This window comes from Aethalodelphis obliquidens, unplaced genomic scaffold, assembly GCF_003676395.1.
Source record: "Aethalodelphis obliquidens isolate GAN/ISIS:26980383/991018 unplaced genomic scaffold, ASM367639v1 scaffold18, whole genome shotgun sequence".
In the NCBI taxonomy this organism is placed as follows: Eukaryota; Metazoa; Chordata; class Mammalia; order Artiodactyla; family Delphinidae; genus Aethalodelphis; species Aethalodelphis obliquidens.
This window is the reverse complement of record NW_020837962.1, coordinates 28831187-28856904: the sequence shown is the minus strand read 5'-3', so window position 1 is coordinate 28856904 and position 25718 is coordinate 28831187. Positions and strand designations below refer to the sequence as shown.

Genomic DNA, 25718 nt, shown 5'->3' with positions numbered 1-25718 from the left:
AGAGTTAGTATGTATATACAATGGAATACTACTCAGCCATAAAAAGGAATGAAATTTTACCATTTGCAACAACCTGAATGGACTTGGAGGGTATTATGCTAAGTAAAATAAGTCAGACAGAGAAAGACAAATATTGTGTGATATCAGTTGTATGTGGAATCTAAAAAATACAACAAACTAGTGAATATAACAAAAAAGAAGCAGATTCACAGATATGGAGAACAAACTAGTGGTTACCAGTGGGGAAAAGGAAAGGGGGAGGGGCAATATAGGGGTAGGGGATTAAGAGGTACAAACTATTAGGTATAAAGTAAGCCATAAGGATATATTGTACAATATAGCCAATATTTTATAATAACTATAAATGGAGTATAACCTTTAAAACCTGTGGATCACTATAGTGTATACCTGTAACTCATATAATATTGTACAACAACTATACTTCAATTTTTAAAAAGTTTGCAGAAAATAATGCAGTTTTCTTGGAGGCTCAAACATTCAATAATCTTTGTATATAATACTTCTAATTGCAAAATTTTGTGCACCTAGAAAATAGATCCCTCTGTCTAAATATTGATGTCTCAATGGGGTTATTGAGCTGTTCTTATCAAAGTTCTCAAGGAAAGGAGACTTCTGTAACTTTCCAATTTCAAAGTGCAAGTGTTGTATCACTTATTCATTCTGGGCTTTCAGAATTTATTGGGTGTTTTAAGTAATATTGGAAAAGCTCAAAGGTTGACAGTTGTGCTTGGAGAGGGTTAATGGATTAGGAAGATCTGTTACCTGCCTAGCCATCAATTTCCCAGTTTTTTGGAAGATAATTCTTCAAAACTCAACAAATATTTATAGGATACCTATTATGTACTTGGTAGTATTATAGGCCCTGGGAATTCAATGGTGAATAAAAACAAAGTTGCCATCTTCAGGAAGCTTACAGCCCTTCTATATCTAGTCCACATAGCCACTATTCCTCTGTACTCAGAATGTAGGCCTTCAGTGTTTCCTGGGATGCTAGAAATGCAGAATCTCAGATTCCACTCCAAATCTCTTGATTCAGAATCTGCATTTTACCAAGATCCCCACAGGGTTCATGTGTACATGGAACTTTGAGAAGTTTGCCAAGGGTCAGTTTAAAAACCCAGGTTATAGCCAATCAGCATATGGCATTCCTCTGACCAAAGGAATTGGCTCAGAAATGGGTATGTTTTCAAGGAAATGTGGTAATGGGAGTTTTTTCTTTAGTGAGAGAGCCAGAGGAAGTAATAGTCCTTTCCTCCCTCTCTCTGAGATGCTGTGCAAGTATTATTCTTGAAACTGCTGCAGCCTGATGATGAAGGTAAGGATGAGCAGAGGCAAGAACCTCATAGGAAGCCTGATTGAACCACACCTGATCCTCACCCTGATTTTTTCAGTTGTAAGAGCCAATATATCCCTTAACATCTTGATTCACTTGGAGAGGCTATTTCCTAGAGGCTTGGTAAAAAGGCACACATATCAACAAACAGTATACACCAGAGTGGGTAAACTTGGCCAGCCTGGGGAGCACCCTTAGTGCCACCTGCCAAAGTGGATAAATGAGTACAGTTTTGGGAAATCTCTGGGCTTAGTACCAATTTGGGAGGGGCAATCAACTCCAGGTTGTTTATTTTTATTTTATTTTGTAATAAAGTGATATTTTCTAGATTTCTTCCCATCAGTAATCTCTTTGCTGGGATTCCAAAGACACACAATTTTATTCTAGAGTTCAGGGATTCCAGACAGAAGAAGTAAGGAGCAAGGCAAATCCCCTTCCCAGAAAGCAATGATAAAATTGGGCAAAATTGTGAAAACAACTATTTAGAACAAATAAATCTACCAAAGATATAAAAACAAATTTAGAACTTTGGGGTAGAACAGTGAAAATTGATGGCATTTCAGCCTGGGGATGCTTCCATTTCAGTTAGTACAGAAGTTCTGTTGTGGCATGTTAAGATAAGAAGACCAGCAGCTTCACTGCTGGAAGGAATGACTTGATTTGGAACAGAGTGCAAAAAAATCACATCCCTAAGTGTTATTGAAAATAGTGTGATCTTGGTGGCAAACAAAGAAGGCCAATAATTCAACTAGCCTGAAGCTGTGATCTTGCTTGGGGGAAAATTTTTACAGGGAGAGCCAGAGAATAATATAGGCTTGATGGACCTTGATAAGCTCCAAGATATTTCTGGTCATCTGGAGAGCTGTCTGCATGTTTTGGCTATACACATACTCAGGAGAGGTTGGAAAGGTCCCTAGCTATGTATTTTGGCTGATTGTGAGGTTTTGAACACACAGACAGTAAGTCAGGGCAGTTTTGTAAACCACCTAAACTTTAAATACATTTCCCAGTCTACACGTAGCTCTATTGTCAAGTGGTAGAATGGCTCAAGGTGTTTGAGTACAATCTCTGACCAAGCATTAGCTGACCATTAAGCCACGCTTACGCAAGAGCAAATCAAAGGAAGCCAAACTCAACAAATAAAAGCAAGAATGAAGAAAAATCTGAGCAAGGACACTAGTGGTCAAATGCTATGGGGGAGGCAGACTCCACAGAATTAGTCCAGGCAAATTACTAAACAAATAAAGAAACAAACAAAAAAGCAGCAACAATAATAGCTTCCAGGAAAGAAAAATAGGAAACCTTGAGTTGTTGTATCATGTTACACAAAATGTCCAGTTTTAAAGTGTTCAGTTTTTGACAAAAAAAAATTGTAAGGCATACAAAGAAATAGGAAACTATGACCCATGTTCAGGAAAAAAAATGAATACCTATTCTCTCTGAGGAGTCCAGTTGTTGGACTAAACAAAGACTTAAAAACAGCTATTATATATACATTCAAGCAACTAAAAGTAACTTTCAAGGAATTAAAGAACACTATGATAACAATGATTAATCAAATTGAGACTCTTAATAAAGTCTAGATTAATAAAATCTCAATAAATACAAAATAATTAAGTGGAGATTCTTCATTTGAAAAGTAAAATAACTGAAGTGAAGAATCACCATAGGGGCTCTATAGCAGATTTGAGATTGTAGGAGAAAAAGTCAGCAAATTTGAAGGTGAATGAGTAGAAATTATTTAAGCTGGAGAAGAAAGAAAAAAAATCAAGAAAAATGAGGATAACCTCAGAGACCTATGGGATGCTATCAATCATACTAGCATATGTATATTGGGAGTCTCAGAAAAAGAGGAGAGAGAAAAGGTCAGAAAAATTTTTTGAAGAAATAATGGCCAAACATTTTCCAAATTTTATTAAAAACTAGTCCACATATCCAACAAACTCAGTGAGTTCCAAGGAAGATAAACACAAAGAGAGTCACACCTGGAGGTGTCATAGTCAAATGGTGGTTGTAAACCAATGACAAAGAAAATCTTGAAAAGAATAAGAAAAAAATGACACATCACATACAGGGGAACAATACTATGATTAACAACGGACTTCTCATTGAAAACAAAGGAAATAAGAAGACAATGGGATGATGTTTTCAAAATGCTGAAAGAGTGTGACTGCTAACTAAGATTTCTAAATCAATTACAAACGGACAATCCCAAACTGACATTCCAAAATTAAAGACATTACCAGATAAATAAAGAATGAATGAATTTGTTGCTATCAGACTTATCTTACAACAAATACTAAAGGAATTCCTTCAGACTGAAAGGAAATCATACTAGATATATTATACTAGATGGTAGCTAGAACCCATGTGAAGAAATAAATAACACTGCAAAATTAAATATACAGGAAAATACATGAAATTGTATAAATATAGTTTCTTCTCTTTTCTCCTCTTAACTGGTTGAAAATATGTAATATTGCATAAAACAATACTCATAAAACTGCATTACTAATCTTATAACACAAAGATGTAATATATATGAAAATAATAGCAAAAAGGAGGGAGGAAGAAATGGAGCTATATTGGACTAAGTGTATATATTTTATAAAAATTAAGTTAGTATTAATTTGAAATAGGTTGAAATAAGCTAAGATCTGTAGTGCAAGTCTTAAACCAACCACTTTAAAAACCCCAAACTATTTAAGAAAAAAAATAACAAAGGGATTAAAATGATGCACTAGAAATATCGATTTACCACAAAAAAAAGGAGTAATGCAGGAACAGAGGAAAAAAAGAGACATGAAAAAGAAAATAAAAAGTAAAATGGAAGATATATATCAAATTATATCAATAATTACATTAAATGTGAATGGCTTAAAAACTAATCAAATGCAAAGATTATTAGACTGAATAAAACTTCAAGCTCCAGCTGCCTATAAAAGAAACACTTTTGATCCAAATAGGTTAAAATTAAAAGCATGACAATTATATTCTATGCAAACAATAACCGTAAGAGAGTTTGAAGGGCTCTATTAATATCAGAAAAAAATAGACTTTAAAAATGTTGCTAGAGACAAAATTTCACATTTTATAATGTAAAAGGGCCAATTAATTAGGAAGATATAATGTATATCAACCAACTTCAACTAACAATCTGTAGAATACTCCACCCAACAACAGAGCACATGGAATATTTTCCAGGAAAGACCATATGTTATGCCATAAAACAAGACTCACTATATTTATAAGAATTGAAATCATACAAATTATTTCCTGTGACCATAACATAGTTAAATTAGAAATCAACAACAGAAACAAATTTAGAAAAACCCCAATTTGGAAATGAACACATTTCCAAATAATATATGGGTCAAGAAAGAAATCACATGGAAATTAGAAAATACTTTAAATAGAATGAAAACCAAAACTTTGTGGGATGCGACCACAGAAGTGCTTAGAGGGAAATTTAAAACTATATTAGAAGTGATGAAAAATCTCAGATCAATAACTGAGGCTTCTACCTTAAGAAACTATGAAAAGAAGAGCAAACTAAACACAAGGCAAGCAGAATAATGGAAGCAATAAAGACTGAAGTAGAAATCAGTAAAACATAAAACAGAAGAGCAATAGAGAATATTAATGAAGCCAAAGGTTGAAAAATCAACAAAATTGACAATTATTTAGCTAGGCTGACTGAGAGAAAAAGAGAGAAGACACACTACTTACCGAAATCAGGAATGAAAGAGAAGATATTAGTACTAACCCTGAAGAAATAAAAAAGGCTTATAAGGGGAAATATTAGGAAGAATTTTACATAACACATTGGACAACTTAGATGAAATGAAAAAACCCAAGAAAGACAGAAATTACCAAAATTGACTCAAGAAGCAATAGAAAATCAGACTAGCACTCTGACAAGTCGAGAAATTGAATTGGTTATTAAAACTCTCCTATGTAGAAAAGCCCAGGCTCACGTGTCTTCTATGGTGAATTCTATCAAATGTTTAAAGAGCCAACATTACCAATCCTTCACAAACTCTTCAAGAAAATAGGGGAGGGAATGCTTTTCACCTCATTCTATGAGGCCATTATTACCCTGATAATAAAGCCAGACAAGGCATTACAAGAAATCTATAGACCAATATCCCTTGAGATTACAGATGAAAAGTTCTAAAATATTAGAAAACCAAATCCAGCAACATATATAAAGGATTATACACCATGACCAACTGGCATTTTTTCTAAGAAAGCACAGTTAGTTTAATACCTGGGAATAGATTAATGTACCACACCATCTAAATGTAAAAAGCTATAAAAATTCCAGAAGAAAACATTCAAGAAATCTTTTTGATCTTAGGATAGGCAAAGAGTTCTTAGATATGTCACCAAAATCAAGATCCATAAAGAAAAATTTCATAAATCTCAATGAAAAGCTTTTGCACTTCAAAGACACAGTTAAGAAAATGAAAAGACAAATCACAACTGGATAAAAATATTTGCAAAACATATATCTGTTAAAGGATTTGTATCCATAACATTGAAAGCATTCTTACAATTCAATACTAGGAACAACAAGCAAATTTAAAATTGAACAAATTATTGGATTAGGTATTTTGCCAAGAAGATATACAAATAGCTGATAATACATGAAAAGATGTTCACCATCATTAGTCATTTAGCAAATTCAAATCAAAGCCACAATAAGACAGTCCTGGAAAGTCTATAATAAAAAAAAAATCAGACTGTAGCAAATATTGTTAAGGATGTAGAAAAACTGGAACCCTCATACATTGCTGATGAAAATGTAAATTGGTACAGCCACTTTGGAAAACATTTTGACAGTTTCTTAAAAAGTTAAACATAAGTTTATCATACAACCCAGTAATTCTACTCCTAAGTATTTACTCAAAAGAAATTAAAACTTGTGTTCTCCCAAAGACTTTTATGTGAATGTTTATAGTAGCTTTATGCATAATAGCCCCAAGTGGAAACCACCCAAGGGCCCATCAACTATTGAATGGATAACAAAATGCAGTATATTCGTACAATGGAATACTTTTCAGCAATAAAACTACTGATACATGCTACGGCATGGATCAATTTAAAAAATATTGTGCTAAATGAAAGAAGCCAGAGCCAAAAGACAATATTTATAGTATGATTCCCTTTATATGAAATGCCCAGTAAAGGAAAATCGATAGTGACAGAAAGCAGTTCATTGGTTGTCTGGGGTACACACTGACTGCAAACGGACCTGAGGAATCTTTTTGGGGTGATGGAATTATGCTGACACTGGATTGTGGTGATGGTAGCACAACTCTATAAATTTACTAAAATTCATTTAATTACTTAAAAACGGGTGTTTATGGTATGTAAGTTATACTTCAGTAAAACTGTTTTATTTAAGATATTCTACATAAAACCAATCAACCATCAAGCAAGCAAACCAGATACAAAAAATAGATATTATACCTCCAATTTTTTAACACCAACCTGGCCTTGAGCCTCTTGGTCAATTTTGAAATGGTGTCCCAGAAACAAGGCTAATTTTGCTGTGTAAAAGTAACACAAGTGCCCTTTGAATATATTAGGTGCATCATATACTGTGTATTCCTAAACAGTTGTAAGCTTCTTTAGGTACTTTCTTCTATTTATTTGCTATCACCTTCCTATGGCCCCCTCAGTAATCCACAAACAGAACTCAGTCAAAGTTGACTGGTGCCCTCTCAGTTGGAGCAGAAATTCATGTAATCCTTTCTCAACCTAAATTTTTACAGGAGGAGAGGGAAGGCACAGAGCCATGTAGCCGATCAGGATTGAGCTTCACATATGGGTCGGCAGAGACACTTCTGGTCTGTAACTACAATTGTCACACATTCTTACTTCAGAAGGGGTTTTCAGAGGTCACCTGGCTGTGCTCACTGCTTCCCAGCTGGTGAACACCTGTCTTAGTGACTTTAACACTCTGGATTCAAAGTTGTAGAAATATGTGCTCTTACTTCTCTGGCTCAAGGCAGATTTCAAAGATTTAAAGGGCTCTGGGGTCTTTGGGTAAGGATTTCTCTTTGTAAATATAAAGGATTCTTATCATTACTAAAACATTCTGAAAACAATACTGTTCCTGGCTTTTGACCCAATTTCATATCTGTACACAAAATAACTATGCACTGAAGCCTTGCTATCTTATGTTTTCAAGGTTCCAGAAAGCACGAAAGTGGTAAATAAAGGGGATATTACAAATGGAATTTCTCTAAGCCTCACAATTAGGCTTCTGAGAACACTGTAAGTGAAAATGCTAAGTAAAAGAAGCCTATAAAATCTGCACTGTCTCCACTTTTCTCCTCCCTGTTTCCTCACAGTCCTCAGGCTTAGAGACCCCAGGGAACTGGCAGGTGCAGATTTCCAGGGAAACCAACCCTAAAAGAATGAAAACCCGAAGAGAGATTGTGTGAAGTACCTTGGCTCCTGTGTAATTTCCTTGCCAACGGTTTTTGAGGTCAACTTGGCTTATTTCATGAAATTAGAGGCCCTGCTGTCAGGATTTCCCAGGCAAGGAGGGTTTGCTTGGCTCCATTGGTTAGAGGTCCACAGATTATGGCTATTTCTCTGCTTCTAGAGGAACGGCCCTTACTACTTGGCCTGATTTTCAAACACCTTTTATTCTGGCCTCATTCTAGTTAATCAGAACCATGCTTTTTTCATATTTAGAATGCATGTGCTTATTTACTTTAAAATAATTGTTAAAAAAATAAAGAGGAATAGTTTTTAAAAACCACATGACAAGATTTATATATGTATATATATATATGTGTATACATGCACATATGTATGTATATGAATGGTTAAGAAAATTCTAACAGTATAGAAAGTCAAAATGGAAAAAGGAAAATCTTTAAGGGCTCCTCTCCCCAGAGGCGAAACGGGTACAAGTTTGAGGAGTGAGACTAGTTCCTCCATCCCTGGCCAGAGCAATACCATCATTAACGTCTCCAGGGTGGAGAAATGGGCTTCAATTTTGGAAAATCTCTGGGCTTGAAATCAGTTTGGGAACCCTTCTGCACCTTGCTTTGTAATTTAATAAAAATATAGCATAGAAGACTTTCTTCGTCAGCTCACAGATCCAACTCATGTAGTAGAGCAGTGGTTCTCAAATTTGAGAGCATATTGGAATCACCTGGAGGCTTGGCACACCCAATGCACCACCCCCAGAGTTCCTGATTTAGGAGGTCTGGGCTGGGGTCCATGAATTTGCATTTCTAACTAGCTCTCAGGTACTGCTGTTGTTGCTAATTGGTGTACCATTGATAGAGTGCTCTGGACACACCACTGTATGAACTTCCCATACGATTTTCAACCAGCCCCATAGCATTAAACATTGTGAAGTTCCTTCTATTATCTCACAGGAATCCTCACAGCAACCTTATAATGCAATAATATGAACAACCACTATTCTTAAGTACTCACTATGGGCCAAACACTGCAAAATTAATTTATCCTCACAGCAATCCTTTCCTCTTTCATTTTGCAGATGAGAAAACTGAGTTTCAGGGAAATTAAGTAACGTGGTTAAGTTCATACAACTAAAAAGTGGTGGAGGCTGGAAATGTAAAGGCAGATTTATCTGATTCCAGAGTCCGTGCTCTTTTCAGAGTCCCTGCCCACAAGGAATGTCCAGACCAGAGGGAGAATTAAGGATGAGACTCAAAGGACTAAGAATAATAGAAAGTGATAGGTGCTATAAGAAAGGCAGAGGAGAGGTGTTCATTTAACCAAAGAAGGGGTCTGGGTGTGCAACTTATGCAGTCATGCAGGACCCTGTGCTCAGAAGGGCTTGCACTTGGTTTAATGCTCTACTGACACCATCTTGAAGTTCTTAATATTTTTTTTCTTTAAATTTTAAATGTTTTATTTATTTATTTATTTATTTATTTTCTTGCGGTACGCGGGTCTCTCACTACCGTGGCCTCTCCCACCGCGGAACACAGGCTCCGGACGCGCAGGCTCAGCGGCCACGGCTCACGGGCCCAGCCGCTCCGCAGCACGTTGGATCCTCCCAGACCGGGGCACGAACCCGCGTCCCCTGCATCGGCAGGTGGACTCCCAACCACTGTGCCACCAGGGAAGCCCTATTTATTTTTTATTGAAGTATAGTTGACTTACAATGTATTAGTTTCAGATTACAGCAAAGTGATTCAGTTAGACATATATATATATAGTTTTCCAGATTCTTTTCCATTATAGGTTATTACAAGATATTGAATATAGTTCCCTGTGCCATAGGTCTTTGTTGTTTATCTGTTTGAAGTTCTTAATAATATTTTTAACATGGGTCTCATATTTTTATTTTGCACTGGGCCCCACAAATGATACAGCCACTCCTGGAAGGGTTAATTTACTCTTCAAAAGCTTCTGTAATTCCTTAATAACTACTAAACTGCTGTGTCTACACAGTTCACTCTTCACTGTTCACTCACTGTTTACTGCAACTTCAGGGGCATTTTATAAATGATTTGTGCACCTTTTTATCCTATACTGCTTTGTTTTTAATCTCCAAGTGGACACACTCCTGGGATACTTCTTAACCTTGAGTACATTTGGAGAGGCATTCATTTAACAAGAATAAACATCATTAGGAAGATAAATCTAAAGGAAAATAATGCCTTACACAGCTTTCCAAAATTGGCCAAAAATGTTTTTTAAATTTTTTTGGTGGGAGGTAGGAATTATTTGTTATTCCCCATCTCCTGCCTCACATTAGTTTATTAATACATGGCTATCTTAACTATAGTTTGTATCCTCAGACGTGTATCCTTCCTATGTAAAGCAGAGATTCTGAAATGTTGCTACATTAGCTAATTTTCATATTAGTTTTCCAGGGAGAAAGAATTATTTACACTTTTATCCTCTGAAGGTGGGAAAATTCCATTGTGAACAGAGTGCACATCAATTGTGCCCCAGGGGAGTGCTGCCTTGTGTATTTCATATTTCACGCCATAACAATGTTATCTGATTTTATAATTAACATTAAGATTTTATAGAAAAAAGTACCTTGTTATACTAGTTGTTAACCTTTCGATGTATTTAAAGCTCATTTCATAAGGAGCAATATGCTTCTTCATCACCGCCCTAAATGGGCTCTGTTGCTAAGTGTTATGGGATCTGGTAATGAAAGATACATACACAATGCATTTGCCCAACACCAGGGGCAGAATTAAGGGAGCAGTGGGAACCTTAACTCCTGAATTTCCTGACTTCTGTGGGTTTCATTTGCAATCTCAACATTCCATTGATATTTCCTTTCTCACACCCATTCTCTTTTATTCTTTCTTCCTCAACATCCCCACCTCTTCTCCAACCCAGTTAAGACCTATTTAAACATTCATACTCATTTTCCTTCCATAGTTGAGTCATCTGTTTAGTTTATAAGGCATTAGTGTCATCTCTCATGGAGCTTAATTATTGCTTCCGTGTTTCCAAACTATTGTCAGTGACACAATCAACCTAGGACAAGACATGTAATAAGAAAGCACTGGTAAACCTATAGGTATTTGTATAATTTTCCAAAAATGTAAGTAGATAACAGCTTACATAGAATTAGGTTCTCAAGTTTGTATTTAAAGTAAAAATAGAGAATGGTAAAAATGGCCATTGAAAATCTCTTACATCATTCCTCAAGAATATGTGTATGTGTGTGTTTAAAATACAATAATCTTTACTACAGCTAAACTTAAAGGACAACTAAGACCAAAAGAACAGGTTAAAGAAGAATCTTCACACAGACAATCTTGCAGCCAAACCATCTGTGTTTTAACACATTCCTAGTGGTGAAAGTGGAATGGAGGATGAGGCTAATGTGCTCTTCTTGTCTGCTGGTTTACTTCTTTCTATTTTAATATTAAGCATCTTCAATGTTAATTTATGTTAATTGATTGCTTGCTCATGAGGATTCAGAGAAATAAATGGTAGTCTCATCTTACAGAGAGTGAGGTTTTAAAGTCAGCACCTGAGTTAAATTTGCATGAGGTATAAACTTATATTTCTGGCATTAACTTGCATTTTTGTAACATCCATACTTGGAGAGGTGATAGATTCTCACTGCATTATCACCCAACTTCTAGGAGAATGTGGTGATTCAATTAGGTGTTGGTGCAGCCTGAAGGAGAACTTCTCAAACTTCACTGAGTCTATGAATCCCCTGGGGGATCCTGTAGATTTAGTAGGTTTGAGGGGGGTCCTGAGATTCTGTATTTCCAAGTTCCCAAGTCATGCTGCTGCCGTTGGTCTGCAGACTATACATTGAGAAGCCAGAGTGTAATGCAATCAGTATTGGGAACCAAAGAAGGAGTGGTCATGACATGGAATTTCCCCTCTGCCTTTTTGTGCTAATAGCTGAAAATACCTTTATTCCAGTTTCTTCACAAAAATAAAGTGTCAGAGGGTGGTGGGAAACTTCATGTTAATAAGTTCCTTCAATAAATAGGCTTAAGCTAGTTGGAACAGATGTACAAAATACTTCTATGGTGAAAATACTTATGTTGCTCTTTATAATGTATACATGTATATTTTCTGGTTTGATATTATAAAAACCCCACAGCGCTGAAACTGTTCATATCAAGGTTTGAGATCTGAGTTGCAGATCTAGAATACTAAACAAACACAGGTAAAAGCATCTCTAGTGAGGAAATCACTTCCTGCTTGGCCATTTTTTATGACTGATGGCTGGTGCTTTGACTTTAAAAGAGCTCCCCCAACCTGAAATTATATAACTTTATTTAACATAGCCTGTTCAGTATTTAATTGCTCTTTTGATTAAAAACCAATTCTTTAGGACTTCCCTGATGGTGCAGTAGTTAAGAATCTGCCTGCCAATGCAGGGGACACCGGTTTGATCCCTGGTCTGGGAAGATCCCACATGCTGTGGAGCAGCTAAGCCCATGTGCCACAACTACTGAGCCTACGCTCTAGAGCCTGAGAGCCACAACTACTGAGCCCACATGCCTAGAGCCCGTGCTCTGAAAAAAGAGAAACCACCACAATGAGAAGCCCACGTACCACAACGAAGAGTAGCCCCTGCTCGCCACAACTAGAGAAAGCCCACACACAGCAACGAAGACCCAATGCAGCCAATAAATAAATAAATAAATAAATAATTTTTTTTTTAAAAAGCTAACCAAAATATTTTAAAAAAACAACAATTCTTTGTGTCTACTCTGCAATTTAAAAGATTTGTTCCCTAGATTCAGCTGAGTTTGATAATATATAAATCCACTATCCATTTAAAGAAGTCACAGTAGGATATGATTTATTTCCCATAAGCCATGTCATTTCCTTTCAATATATCAAGGCATTCTTGGATTAAAGATGGATTTTTTTCAATGATGCAAACTCTGTATCAAAAATATTATGGCCTATAATCTTAAGCACTGTCATTTTCCTATAGAATTGGGCATTGTCTTGGACCTCATCTAATAATTAGAGCTTCATCCTCCTCCTTTATTTGGTAAAACAATGTCTAATACTTTGCAATAACAATGTCCTTTGACTGGACTGTCCAAAAGCACAGCATCAACTTTGATAATTCAAAGATTCACATTTTAAAATATTTACACTCATTTTTTTAAATTCTAGATTAAATTTTCCACCTACTGAGATAACATAGAATAGTACAAATGGTAGGGACGTTTAAAATTTCAATTAACCAACGTCATAAAAATAAACAGTTCTATCTTTCATGGACAAAATAGACTCAGAAACTCAGGATGTTTCTCTAGAAGGAGCTGCTTTTGAATATTTGGCTTCTCTAGTCTTCTTTTACCAGAAAGATTGGAGGCAAGGTCGTTGGTGAGGGTGGGGTGAGAGCTAAGGGTGTTGGGAGTGGTGACAGTTCAGGGTGAGACCGCTGACCAGGGTGCTGAGAGGGTAAATTTTTTTAAAGTGCAACTGCCTGCCCATTCTACTGAACAATGGAGATGAACAAAGCTTTGCACTGACCCCAGTGACAAGGGCAGTTGCTTTTATAGATGAAGCAGCAGTAATTTAGAGGAGAATTCAAATTTATTGTAATCAATGTATAACTTTTCTGTAGGGACTATGAGTTGATATTTTATATTTGTCCAGCTAAATTAAAAAATGCTTTTTTTTCATGCTTTTTCATAATCATGTATTACCTCTCATGGGACTATATGGAAGCTCAGTGAAATATTTCCTTTGGTTCAATTCCTTTGCTATATATACTTAAAGAATCTCCATGCCAACCATGATATTTTTAGGATGCATCATTTGGAAATTGTAGTTTTCATATACTTTTATTTTAAAATCTGTAGGGACTCAAATCATAGGGACTCAAATCATAGGGAATTAAACTAGATAAGAGTTTTGTGTTTGTTTGTTTTTTTAATCTTTCATATAACATGCAATTTGGAAGGAAGCAGTGCAGGGGTGAAGTGGAAAAGCCCTACCAAGGTCATAAGCATATTCTTTCTTTCTGTTTTGTCATTTTTTAGAATTGAAACATGGCTGCTGCATCACAAGCAATGGAATTGACTCTCTAGGCAGGAAGAAGAAGGAAGAGGAAAAAGACTCCTACCAGTTCAGCCGCCTTTGGGTAACTCTCCCAGATGTCCTACACATGGCGACAACAGCAGCTTCCTCTTCCATCTCATTATCCACAATGATCTTTTAGGGAAGCTGGGAAATGCAGTTTGTAGCTGCCTCCAAGAATAGTAAGAAGTAGTAAGAAGGAAGGATGTAACTGGTAGACTCTTGACACAATGTTTGGCATTTTAGTGAAACATGATGCTATTTCATGATGACACGAGATGTATATTCTCAGAAAAGGCCATTCAAGATGGTGTTATCCATGGGCTGGAAAATGTCCATGTCTACGTTTTCCCTCACATGACCAGAGAAGCTGGACAAACTCCTTACAGCTATTTTAAAAAAGAAAGAAAAAGAAGAAAGAAAGTAACTACTACAATGTGGCAGAGTGAAAGGTGAACAAACACTTAGGTGTCTCAGTTACAGTATGGTAGATGGGATTGTTCACTCCTTCAGTGCCCCCTTGTGCCCAATATACTGTAACAGGAAAATAAAATTAAACACTGTAGAAAGAGACTAGTTGAAAATCTTCCTTCATTACAGTTACAGTGTAGCAATATGTGGTTTTGGCTATTAGCAAATCAAAAAGAAAAAATATATATGTTCATGACATTGGAACAAAAAGTCACAATGTTCAGACTTATTTTGATAAGAGGTTTTCTTGTCAAAATAATATGTTTTAATTACATTTAGTTTAAATTTATGCCCAGTACTATTATTATTTTTTTTTAATATCTGTTAAATCGCCTTCAACCTACCAAACTATGAACTTGGGTTATAATTTACAAGCAAATTTGATCATTTGAAATTTGAGAGGGTTTTGTGGAAATAAAATACTTATTTAGTTTGTGTGGATATCAAACTAATCTTTATTAAAGGGAGTGTAGATCAGAGTCCCTCTGATGGACTGAACAGAAATTGAGTAATTTTTTTCTTTTGGCACTGAACCAAACCATGAAAAACTATGAGCATCGTTTTATTACTGTTTATCTTATAATTTACCTTATAGTTTATCTTATTATAAATAAAGATACTTTTTTTTTTGAGACAAAATGGACCCAAGTCAGACAATTACATCAAGGTGGTAACTTCTCATTCTTGATGTGCTGCTACCAGGCATTTATACTTGGCTGCAGAGAAAAACAACAGACCTCTGGCGTGGTCTGCCAGAGATAAAGCATCAGCATAAATTCTGAACAATCTTTGACCTCTACCTTTATGAAAACTCAGTTTAAGCTAGATGCAAGAGTGTTTTGTTTGTTTGTTTTTAATTTTCTGTAACTGTTGGAAAAACATTGGAACACATAGTGCAAATTTTACTTGCCACACTGTCATCAAATAATTGATAAAAGAAGTTGGCAAAACTAAAGCTCCCCATGCCTTTGTTATGGGTGGGCACCCATTGAGAACTAACTTGGTCTTGCTGATCTAGATTCTCTAATTGCCCCCAGGTAGATTCTAATAGAAGCAACATTTAGAGCTGTAATCACCAGTAGACAACAACTAATACAATTCCCTCTTTGCACAGCAGAAGCTGAAGTTACAGAGAAACAAATCCTCTCAGAGTAACATGGGCCAATGTAGGAGCTAGAACCAAGGTCTTATCGAGTTCATGTTAACTCCAAACTGCTGCCACCATTTACAGAGACTTACAAGGGTAGCAGCTTCCTACCCATATGTGTGTGACTACTCCGAGGAAGGGCTGAGACAAGATCTTAGAATTTCTGACTCTTTTCTAGTCTCTTTCTTGTCTACTGCTCTGTCACTCTATCTCTCTTCTCTAACACGAAGACTTGACCTATTCCAAACCTCCTTTGGAAGAAAACATGTCAAGACATAAGAATGCCACTGGGTTAACATTGTCAACAGGGAAATTAAAATTAGTCTTCTGCTTGAAATAAACTTTTGTCAGTTTAAAGTACAGTAGAAAAGTAATTCACCATAGGCGAGGAGGAAGGAGAACCTTTGGAATTTATTTTCAATAAAAGATCCTGCAAATAGAAGAAAACCCCTGAAACTCTGGTTTTATTGACACCCATTAACACATGAACTTGAAGTAAGAGTATGAAGGCTCTTAAAATCTGCCCTTTCAAGAACTTTGAACAGTTATGTAGGGAGTTACAAGTACATAAGATGAAAATGAACACCTTTCCTCGGTAAGTGGATTTCAGGAGCGCTGAGAAACCATAAAGAGAAAGTTGAGGGTAATAGGACCTCACCTAGTAATTTTCTAGGGTGAGAAGATGGGGCTAAATGGCCCAGGACTAAAAGGATTGAGAGAAAGAAGGGTAAATCATTGTTAAATTATGTAGAAAAAATTCTGCCCTGAAATTCTCCTTTCGGGTAAGAATTTTTACGTTCTCTGACAATCTGATCAGATTGAACAGTTTGATAAAATGTTTAAATGACTGATTTTTGTGTTTCTGGTCAATGAAAACCTAAATACAAATACAAGTGAAATATCTTTGCTTATTCTATATCAATATAAATAGGTGGAGAGTGGAAAATCAGTGTCTCACCTTACATTCAATCCAATCTTAGTTTCAGCTGGATTGTAGAGGAGATTCTTGGTGTTTCTGCATGCGAGTCTATTCAGTTACCCAGTTATGGGCCTTTTCTCTACCTTAAATCCATCCATAAGTGGCTATTATATCCTGGGCCCAAAGATAGTGAATGGGTGGGGAAGAACAGAACCCTTAACAGCTACTTCTTCGATTTACCATGTGTTTGCTCCTCCAAGTGTGATCTGCAAGCTGCTCACATCAGCATCACCTGGGAGCTTGTTTGAAATGTAAATTTCAAGCCCTCACCCTAAACAGAACCAACATTTATAAAAGATACTTGGATGCAGTGTACACACATTAACATTTGAGAATCTTATAATACTTCTTCACATGGAAATGTTTATTATGAAGCTGATAAAGCTTAAAATATACCTCACATGACTTAAATGCCTACTCTGGGAAATATTTGGAACTATCCAGGAAATAAAATGAATAAGATTATCTGCTTATATTTCTATTCTCTGCTTGATGTTTCTTTTTCTTCTATTTTATGCCAACACCTATTCTACTGAATCAGGTTGGCTTTTGATTGGTTAATTGACTTATTCATTGCATAAATATATATTAAACACTCTATGTACCAAACATAATAAAAAGATGATGAAGACATGTCCTTCTCCTTGAGAAATTCAGACTCTGACCAGGGGAGCAAAATTAGTGTTTCAAGTAGCCCTAACTCAGATGTTCTTAACTTCAAGTGGGTCACCGGCCCCATTGATAGCATTACGGAAGTTAAGAAAAATTCCTCAGGAAAATGTTCACAATTTTGGATGTTAAAGTAACCAGATTAGCATGGAGATGGAGTTGCTCATGCTAAAGCTTGGGTCAGCAAACCAAAACTTCCCTACGTTTCTATGCCCTACTCCCCAGAAAAGAAAGGCCCAGATCAACCAGCCAGCACTTGCCTGCTTAGCACAAGTCTCCTGACCTGGTTCCAACACTTCCCTTTACTCCGTATGAGAAAAGTAACCCTGCTTTGACCAGCTAGCAAATGCCTAGTATAACTTCCTTTATCCTGCTCACTTTCTATAAAAATCTCTTACCTTGTACAGCTATTTGGAGTGCCTTACTATCTCTAGATTGGATGCTGCCTGACTCATGAATTGTTGGAAAAAAGCTTACTAGATAACTAAATATTCTATGAAAATTTTTCTTTTAATGTGGAGAATTCATGGTACCCCTGGAGCCCAGCTGCAGATCTCCTCAGATAGTTTTCTTAACCTGGTTCCCTTTGGCTGCAGTGTCTGGGATTCATGAATCTTAGAGACATCCCAAAACTCCAAAATCATATATAAAATTCTTCATCTATGTGCATTTTTCTGGGAAGAGAGACCATAATATTAATTTGCATACCAAAGAAAGCCATTTCCCAGAAAGTAGATAATAATTTTGAAAGTTTATAGATATTTTTACTACTTAGCAAATTCTTCACATGTGTTCTTCTTAGCATCTCAAAAGAATGGGTAAACTGAAGATTCAGAGATGAGGTCTGAAGAAAATGTAAAGGATTTAGCTTAGCTTCACACTCCATTATGATTCCTTGCCTTTTGAGCCCATAAAATCTTGAGGGGCCTTCTCCTCCAAACACCGCATCCGCCATGTTCATGAGTATTTCTGGAGTGTTTCTGGCTCCTAAGTCTCAGTCCCTGCTGGGCAGCACCAATGACCCCAATATCCCAGGAGGCCAACTGTTTTCTTAAACAAGTTTCCCCGGTTTCCTGCAGTGGGCAGGCAGACCTTCGTGACCATGAAGGAAAGGAGAGAGGGAAAGAAGGAAGATAGCTCAGAAGGAAGGGGTGAAGGAAGGACATGCAATGCCATAATAGTCTCTTGCTTGGAGAATACCAAGGCAATAATACTGAAAAACAAAATGTTTGCTTAAAATGCAGCTGAGACATGGGCAAGCTTTCTCTTTGGGCAGGGTGAATTAAAAATGATTTGAGGTTGAATTTAATAAAGCTCTTTAAATAAAAAGCCTCAGCTTGCCTGAAGTTACCCAGTTAAGAGAGCTCCAGCTCTATTTCATAGTGTTGGTGTTTAAAAATATAGCTCCTTGTATTCTCTTTTTCTTGAATGATCTTGGACATTGTCACAAATACGAGCTATAATACATTTTCTTTGTAAGATTTTGTGCTTTAAAATATTTATTTTCCTTTTGTCTATAAAGATAAGATACATAAGGTGGGCAATGGGCTACAATATATTCATTTTTTTTTCTTTAATGATAAATTTTTGAACTGTAATCTTAATCATATATACAGAACTAGATTTGACAACCAAGAACATTCTAGATTAGGAAGAGTCAGCATGTTACTTCTTTGGAACTGAATTTCTTTTTAGACCATTAAATTTTGGAAAAACTGTCTTTTGAGTAAAACATTTTGTGGATTGTTTTAGAATGTAGGCAGTGGTTCTTCTTATTTTTTAAAGCTGGAATTCATGTATGAATTATAGTGCCTAGAACAGTCTCATTATTTCGTTTCCATTTGCCTAATAGTAACAATTTACTCTAATTGAATCTTTTAATTGAGAAATACCAGAGTACTTTATAAGCATTAATTAATGCTCCCAACTCTACAGTGAGGGAAGTTAAGTGTTAGCCTTGTTTTATAAGTGGAGAACTTAAAGAATAGAGTTAAGTGACTTGCCCAGGGCCACCCAGGAAACCAAGAGATGGAAGGCCCAGAGTTCTTGGCTCTGGGCCAATGCTCATCCCCTTGGTTCTCAAGATGGAGACAGGCCTGTGTTTTGGTTTATGTGGTACAAGAGAGCAAGGATAAAGCATGGAAATCCTTGAATCTTCACTCCTTTGTTTTGTAGATGAGGAAACTAAGTCACAGAGCAGTAGTGAGACTTCACTGCCCAAGATGCATTTGTCCATTCATTCATTCACTCATCATTTATTCATTTAGCAAGGATTCACGGAGCAACTCTCACATGATAAGCATGCTTGAATTCTGGAAACACACTGAGCAAGACAAAGTCCCTGTTCTTGAGGAGCTTATATGACAGTGGGAAGAAGAAAGTCAGTAAGCAAGTAGACAAATTTTATACTGTATCAGGTTGTAATAAGCATAAAAATGCCGCACAAGGGAGAGGAAGTGTGTGTGTGTTGGAGGGAAGCTGTTCCTGTTTTATATATGGCATGCAATGAAGTTCTCATTGATATTAAGACATTTGAGCAGAGACATGGATTGTGGGAGCAAGACATGCAGGTAGCTGGAGGAACAGCTTTCCAAGCAAAGGGAACAGCATATGCAAAAGCCCTAAGGTACAAGAGTGCTTGTCTTATTTAAGGAACAGTGAAGAGGCAAATTTACCCAAGAGAAGCCAGCAAAAGGAAGAGTCTTAGGCAATGAGGTTAGAAGGCAAAAGGGGAAGCATTTCAGAGGACCTGGTCAGACACTGTAAAGACTTAACCTGGCTGACGTATGAAGCCAGGAAATGATTTGGGCAGAAGGATGAGGCACTCTGACTTACATTTGAGAAGGATCACTCTGGCTGTTATGTGGAGAAGAGTCAGGAGTATGTGATGGAAGTGTGCAAGTAGGGAGGTCAGCTAAGTGGTCAAGGGTTATGCTAAAATTGAATATTGACCAAGACAAATGGCAGGGAATAGGAAAAGCTACTGCAAACTAAACAGCTATGGCACTAAATCTCAACTTCAGGGCACAAGCCTTTCTCCTTGTCATGATGGGTATTTAATAAGCTTTAGAAGGTTTAAAATATTCCTCTGGGTGAGTAACAGCAACTGTATCTAAACTTTCTTCAATGTGTGCTTTTTAAGATACAGACAACAGGGGGCTTCCCTGGTGGCGCAGTGGTTGAGAGTCCACCTGCCAATGCAGGGGACACGGCTTCGTGCCCCGGTCCGGGAAGATCCCACATGCCACGGAGTGGCTAGGCCTGTGAGCCATGGCCGTTGAGCCTGCGCATCCGGAGCCTGTGCTCCGCAATGGGAGAGGCCACTACAGTGAGAGGCCCGTGTACCACACACACACACACACAAAAAGATATAGACGACAAAAGGCGACGGCGGGGGCGGGGGGGAAGATGCACCTCAGGCATGGAAGTACAGTTCGATCAGATGAGAACATTCCAGAGTCTACACATTCTGACTTTGTAGATCAAAAGAGAAGTGAAGGAAGGGAGCTGATGATGGGCTGAGCATTGCTGTTGGAGGTTGGAGGCTGGTACTGGAGTTAAGCTTGTGGATACAAGGTCAATGAACCTGGATTCAAATTCCAGCTCTGTCTTGCAAGCTGGATGACCTTGGGCAAATTCACCTCCCAAAGCCTCGGTTTCCTCATCTGTGAAATGGGGTTAATAATACTGGCTCTTCCATTAGGTCAGATCATTTACAATCGCAGATCATTGAGGTGAAACACTTACTATTTTTCAGTAGTAGTCAGACTCATTAAAAATTCATTTTCATAATTCTTAAATTTATTAAAGAAAGCTTTTCCAGGAAATGCTTATAAAACAAGTTATTTTTATAATTCAGCCTTCATTTGTTACTGCCTAAGATCTTCAAGAAAGTTTAGCAAGAAAATTATAGGCCTCAGTCTTTCTGTTGATTCTTTGTCATCAGGTACTTTGTCATCAAAATACCGTACTTTGTTATCAGTGTACGCTATGTTATAGAGTCTAAGATTTTTAATGTGTGAACCATCTCACTTAGCGGGAAGGTTCTTTACGAATAAATTTATCAATTAGGAATGCTTTCCTCTGTGTGTAACAGAAAGACCCAGCCAGCAGGGTCTTAGTGATAAGGATACATAATTATTTTACATGCCAGGGAGTCTAAAGATTTGTAGACCAGGAATGGTGTAGTGGTTCAAAGATCAGAGTCCTGGGCAATTTGTATCTTCCTATTTTATGATTCTGGGGTGTTGTTGGGTTTTTCTTATTTTGCTGCTTATATCATAGTCACAAGATGATTGCTTATCTCATAGCTCTGGACTTACATCCTCATGGCAATCACATTCAGAAAAGTAGTGGAGAAAACGATGCTGTCTTCACCAAGGGAAAGGAAGCCCCCAGTAGACATCCCCTCACCTCTCATTACTCAGTTTAGGACAACGTGACATTTCTAGACCCTTTTGCTTCATCCTTGAAAGAAATGGTTACCACGCCTGCTACAGAGCAGCCATGTGTCATCCATGTAGATGAGCGGAGTCCGCGTTCCCTGAAACCAAGATCTCTTTGTTTGCTCTTAAACACAAAATCAGGATTCTTTTGGCAGGTAAGAAGTACATTTGTGTTCGTGTGTGGGGCTGGGGCAGGGATGACAGTTGGGCAGGAGAGTATCTGAATGAGTACTTCAGATAAGGTAGTGTTGGCTGGCTTTTCTAGAAATGACATTTAAGCTGTGATCTGAATCCTTCCAACCTGGTATGTTGGAGGAACAGGAACATATCCATGGTGGCTGGGTGTGATGGTCATTGAGGTTGACATGTAGGCAGGGCCAGGTTAAGAGTTTAAATCTCACTCTAAATAAAATGGAAAGCCATTGGAGGGTTTGAAGTACATGAATAACAAGATCTGATTTATGTTTTCAAAAAGATAGTTCTAGCTTCTGAGTGGTTAATAAATGGAGATGGCAGGAAGAGAAGCAGGGAGATGGATTAGGAAGCTATTCCAGGCGACTAGGTAGTCGAGGGTAGAAGCGTGGCCTAGTATGATATGGTAGCCAGCCTCCACATTTGCCCCCAATGATTCTCTCTTCTTCATACAGGTATATCTCATTTTACTGCACTCACTTTATTGCCCTTTGCAGAGATTGCGTTTTTACAGACTCAAGGTTTGTGGCAACTCTGTGTCAAGCAAGTCTATTGGCACCATTTTTCCAACAGCTTTTGCTCATTCTGTGTCTCTGTGTTACATTTTGGTAATTCTTGCAATATTTCAAGCTTTTCATTATTATTACATTTGTTATGGTGATCTGTGATCAGTGGTCTTTGATATTACTATTGTCATTGTTTTGGGGCAACATGAACTGGACCCGTATAAGACAGCGAACTTAATTGAATATGTTTGACTGCTCCACCAGCCAACTGTTCCCCAAATCTATCCCTCTCCTCGGATGTCCCTATTCCCTGAGACACAATAGTATTGAGATTAGGCCAATTAATAACTCTACAATGGCCTCTAGTGTTCAAGTGAAAGGAAGGGTAGTACATTTCTCACTTTAAATCAAAATCTAGCAATGATTAAGCTTAGTGAGGAAGGCATGTTGAAAGCCAAGATAGGCCCAAAGCTACGCTTCTTGCCCCAAACAGTTAGCCAAGCTGTGAATGCAAAAGAAAAGTTCTTGAAGAAAAGTAACAGTGCTACTCCAGTGAACACACAAATGATAAGAAAGCAAAACAGCCTTATTGCTGATATGGAAAAAGTTTTAGAGGTCTGGATAGAAGATCAAATCAGCCAAAACATTCCCTTAAACCAAAGCCTAATCCAGAGCAAGGCCCTAAATCTCTTCAATTCTGTGAAGGCTGAGAGAGGTGAGGAAGCTGCAGAAGAAAAGTCCAAAGCTAGCAGGACTTGGTTCATGAGGTTTCAGGAAAGAAGCCATCTCCATAACATAAAAGTGCAAGGTGAAGCAGCAAGGGCTGATGTTAAAGCTGCAGCAAGTTATCCAGAAGATCTAGCTGAGATAATTAATGAAGACAAAACAGCCTTCTATTGGAAGAAGATGCCATGTAGGACTCATAGTTAGAGAAGAGAAGTCAATGCCTGGCTTCAAAGCTTCAAAGGGACAGGGTGACTCTCTTGTTTGGGGCTAATGCAGCTGGTGACTTTAAGTTGAAGTCAACACTTATTTAAGATTCCAAAAACCCTAAGCCCTTTAAGAATTAGGATAAATTGACTCTGCCTGTGCTCTACAAGTGGAACGACGAAGCCTGGATGACAGCACATCTGTTTACAACATGGTTTACTGAATACTTCAAACCCACAGTTGAAACCTATTGCTCAGAAAAAAGGATTTCTTTCAAAATAGTACTTCTCATTGGCAATGCACCTGGTCACCCAGGTGAGCTCTGATGAAGCTGTACAATGAGATTCGTGTTGTTTTCATGTCTGCTAACACAATATCCATTCCACAGCCAGTGGATCAAGGAGTTAGTTCAACTTTCAAATCTTATTATTTGAGAAATATATTTTGTAAGGCTATAGCTGCCATAGATAGTGATTTCTCTGATGGATCTGGGCAAAGTCAATTGAAAAACCTTCTGGAAAGGATTCACCATTCTAGATACCATGAAGAACATTTGTGTTTCATGGGAAGAGGTCAAACTATCAACATTACCAGGAGTTTGGAAGAAGTTGATTCCAACCCTTATGGATGACTTTGTGGGCTTCAAGACTTCAGTGAAAGAAGTCACTGCAGATGTGGTAGAAATGGCAAGAGAAGTAGAATTAGAAGTGGACCCTGAAGATGTGGCTGAATTCCTACAATATCATGATAAAGCTTGGGCATATAAGGAGTTGCTTCTTATGGATGAACAAAGTTCACAATAAGAAGCAACAAAGTTGCTTCTTATGGATGAACAAAGAAAATGATTTCTTGAGATGGAAATCTGGGAGCTAACTTCACCAGGAAAAAAGGATTTCTTTGGTGAAGATGCTGTGAAGATTGTTGAAATGACAACAAAGGATTTAGAATATGATATAATGTAGTTGATAAAGCAACAACAGGGTTTGGGAAGATTGACTGCAATTTTGAAAGAAGTTCTACTGTGGGTAAATGGCTATCAAACAGCACTGCTTGCTACGGAGAAATCATTGGTGAAAGGAAAAGTCAATCCATGTGGCAAATTTCATTGTCTTCTTTTAAGAAATTGCCTCAGCTACCCCAGCCTTCAGCAACCACCCCCCTATCAGTTAGCAGTCAACATCGAGGCAAGACCTTCCACCAATAAAAAATTACAACTCACTGAAGGCTCAGATGATGGTTAGCATTTTTCAGCAATAGAGTATTTTTAAATTAAGGTATTTGTATTTTATTTTTAGACCTAATGCTATTGCACACTTAATAGACTACAGGATAGTGTAAACATAACTTTTACATACACTGGGAAACCAAAAATTTCGTGTGACTTGCTTTATTGTGATATTTGCTTTATTACAGTGGTCTGGAATGGAACCCACAAAATCTCCCAGGTATGCCTGTACTTACATCCTTTTGTGGTCACCTCCTACATTTTACCAGGATTAGTCAATGTGACCAACAGAATACAGCATAAGTGATATTCTGTTGCTTCTGAGATTAGGTTATAAAAGACTATGGCTTCCATCTTCGTCTCTCTTCCTTGGATCTCTCTCTCTGAGAGAAATAAACTCCCATGTGTTTCTAAGGAGAAACCCATGTAGCCATGGACTTAAACCTCCAGCCAGTAGCCAGCAAAGACCTGAGGCAGGACAACAACCACCTGAGTGACCTCAGACATGGATCCTTCCCCAGCTGACATGATTGCAGCCTGGCTGACAGTTTGCAACCTCATGAGAGACCTGAAGCCAGAACCACCCAGCAAAGCCCTTCCCAGATTTCTGACCCTCAGAAACCCTGTGAGATAATCAATGCTTGTTGTTTTATAGTACTCTGCGCTGGAATCATTCATTATGTCAAATAGATGACTAATATAGGTGGGATCAGTGGAGACAGAGAGAATTAGAATTTTAGAGAATTTGATGCCTAGGGATTTAGCAAGAATTCCTATATAAGCAGTGAGAGTGAAGAGTCTGATCAAAGTTAGCTCCCAGAACTTTTATGTGAGTATCTAGGGAGATTTTAATGTCATTTACTGAGAAGAGGAAATTTAGAGAAAAGAGCAGGTTTGGAGTAACATAATTAAGAGTTTTGCTTGGGGCATGTTAGGTTTGAGGTGCTGGTTACTTCTCAGATGGGCAATTGGCTATGAATCTGGAGCTCTGGGGAGAAATCAGGAATGGGGAAAGAGATGTAAGAATCTCTAGAATATAGGTGGCATTTAAAGGCTGTGGAATTAGACAAGGTAACTTGGAGTGTATACAGAAGAGAAGGGTGCCGGCATGGCCTTGGGCCCCTCATCATTGCTGTTATTACTGTGAACTTGACCAGGGAATGAAAAATAAATATCTATATTAAAACACAACTCAAATTACAAATTAAAACACAAAATACATATAAGTGTTAAGTTGTCCATGCTGGGCCTATTCAA

At 37.5% G+C, this 25718-nt stretch overlaps 1 pseudogene; it reads left to right on the top strand.

The window, feature by feature from the left end:
* The first annotated feature begins 1090 nt into the window (after nucleotides 1-1090).
* Nucleotides 1091-24462, top strand: LOC113626632 (tigger transposable element-derived protein 1-like; annotated as a pseudogene).
* The last annotated feature ends 1256 nt before the right edge of the window (nucleotides 24463-25718 follow it).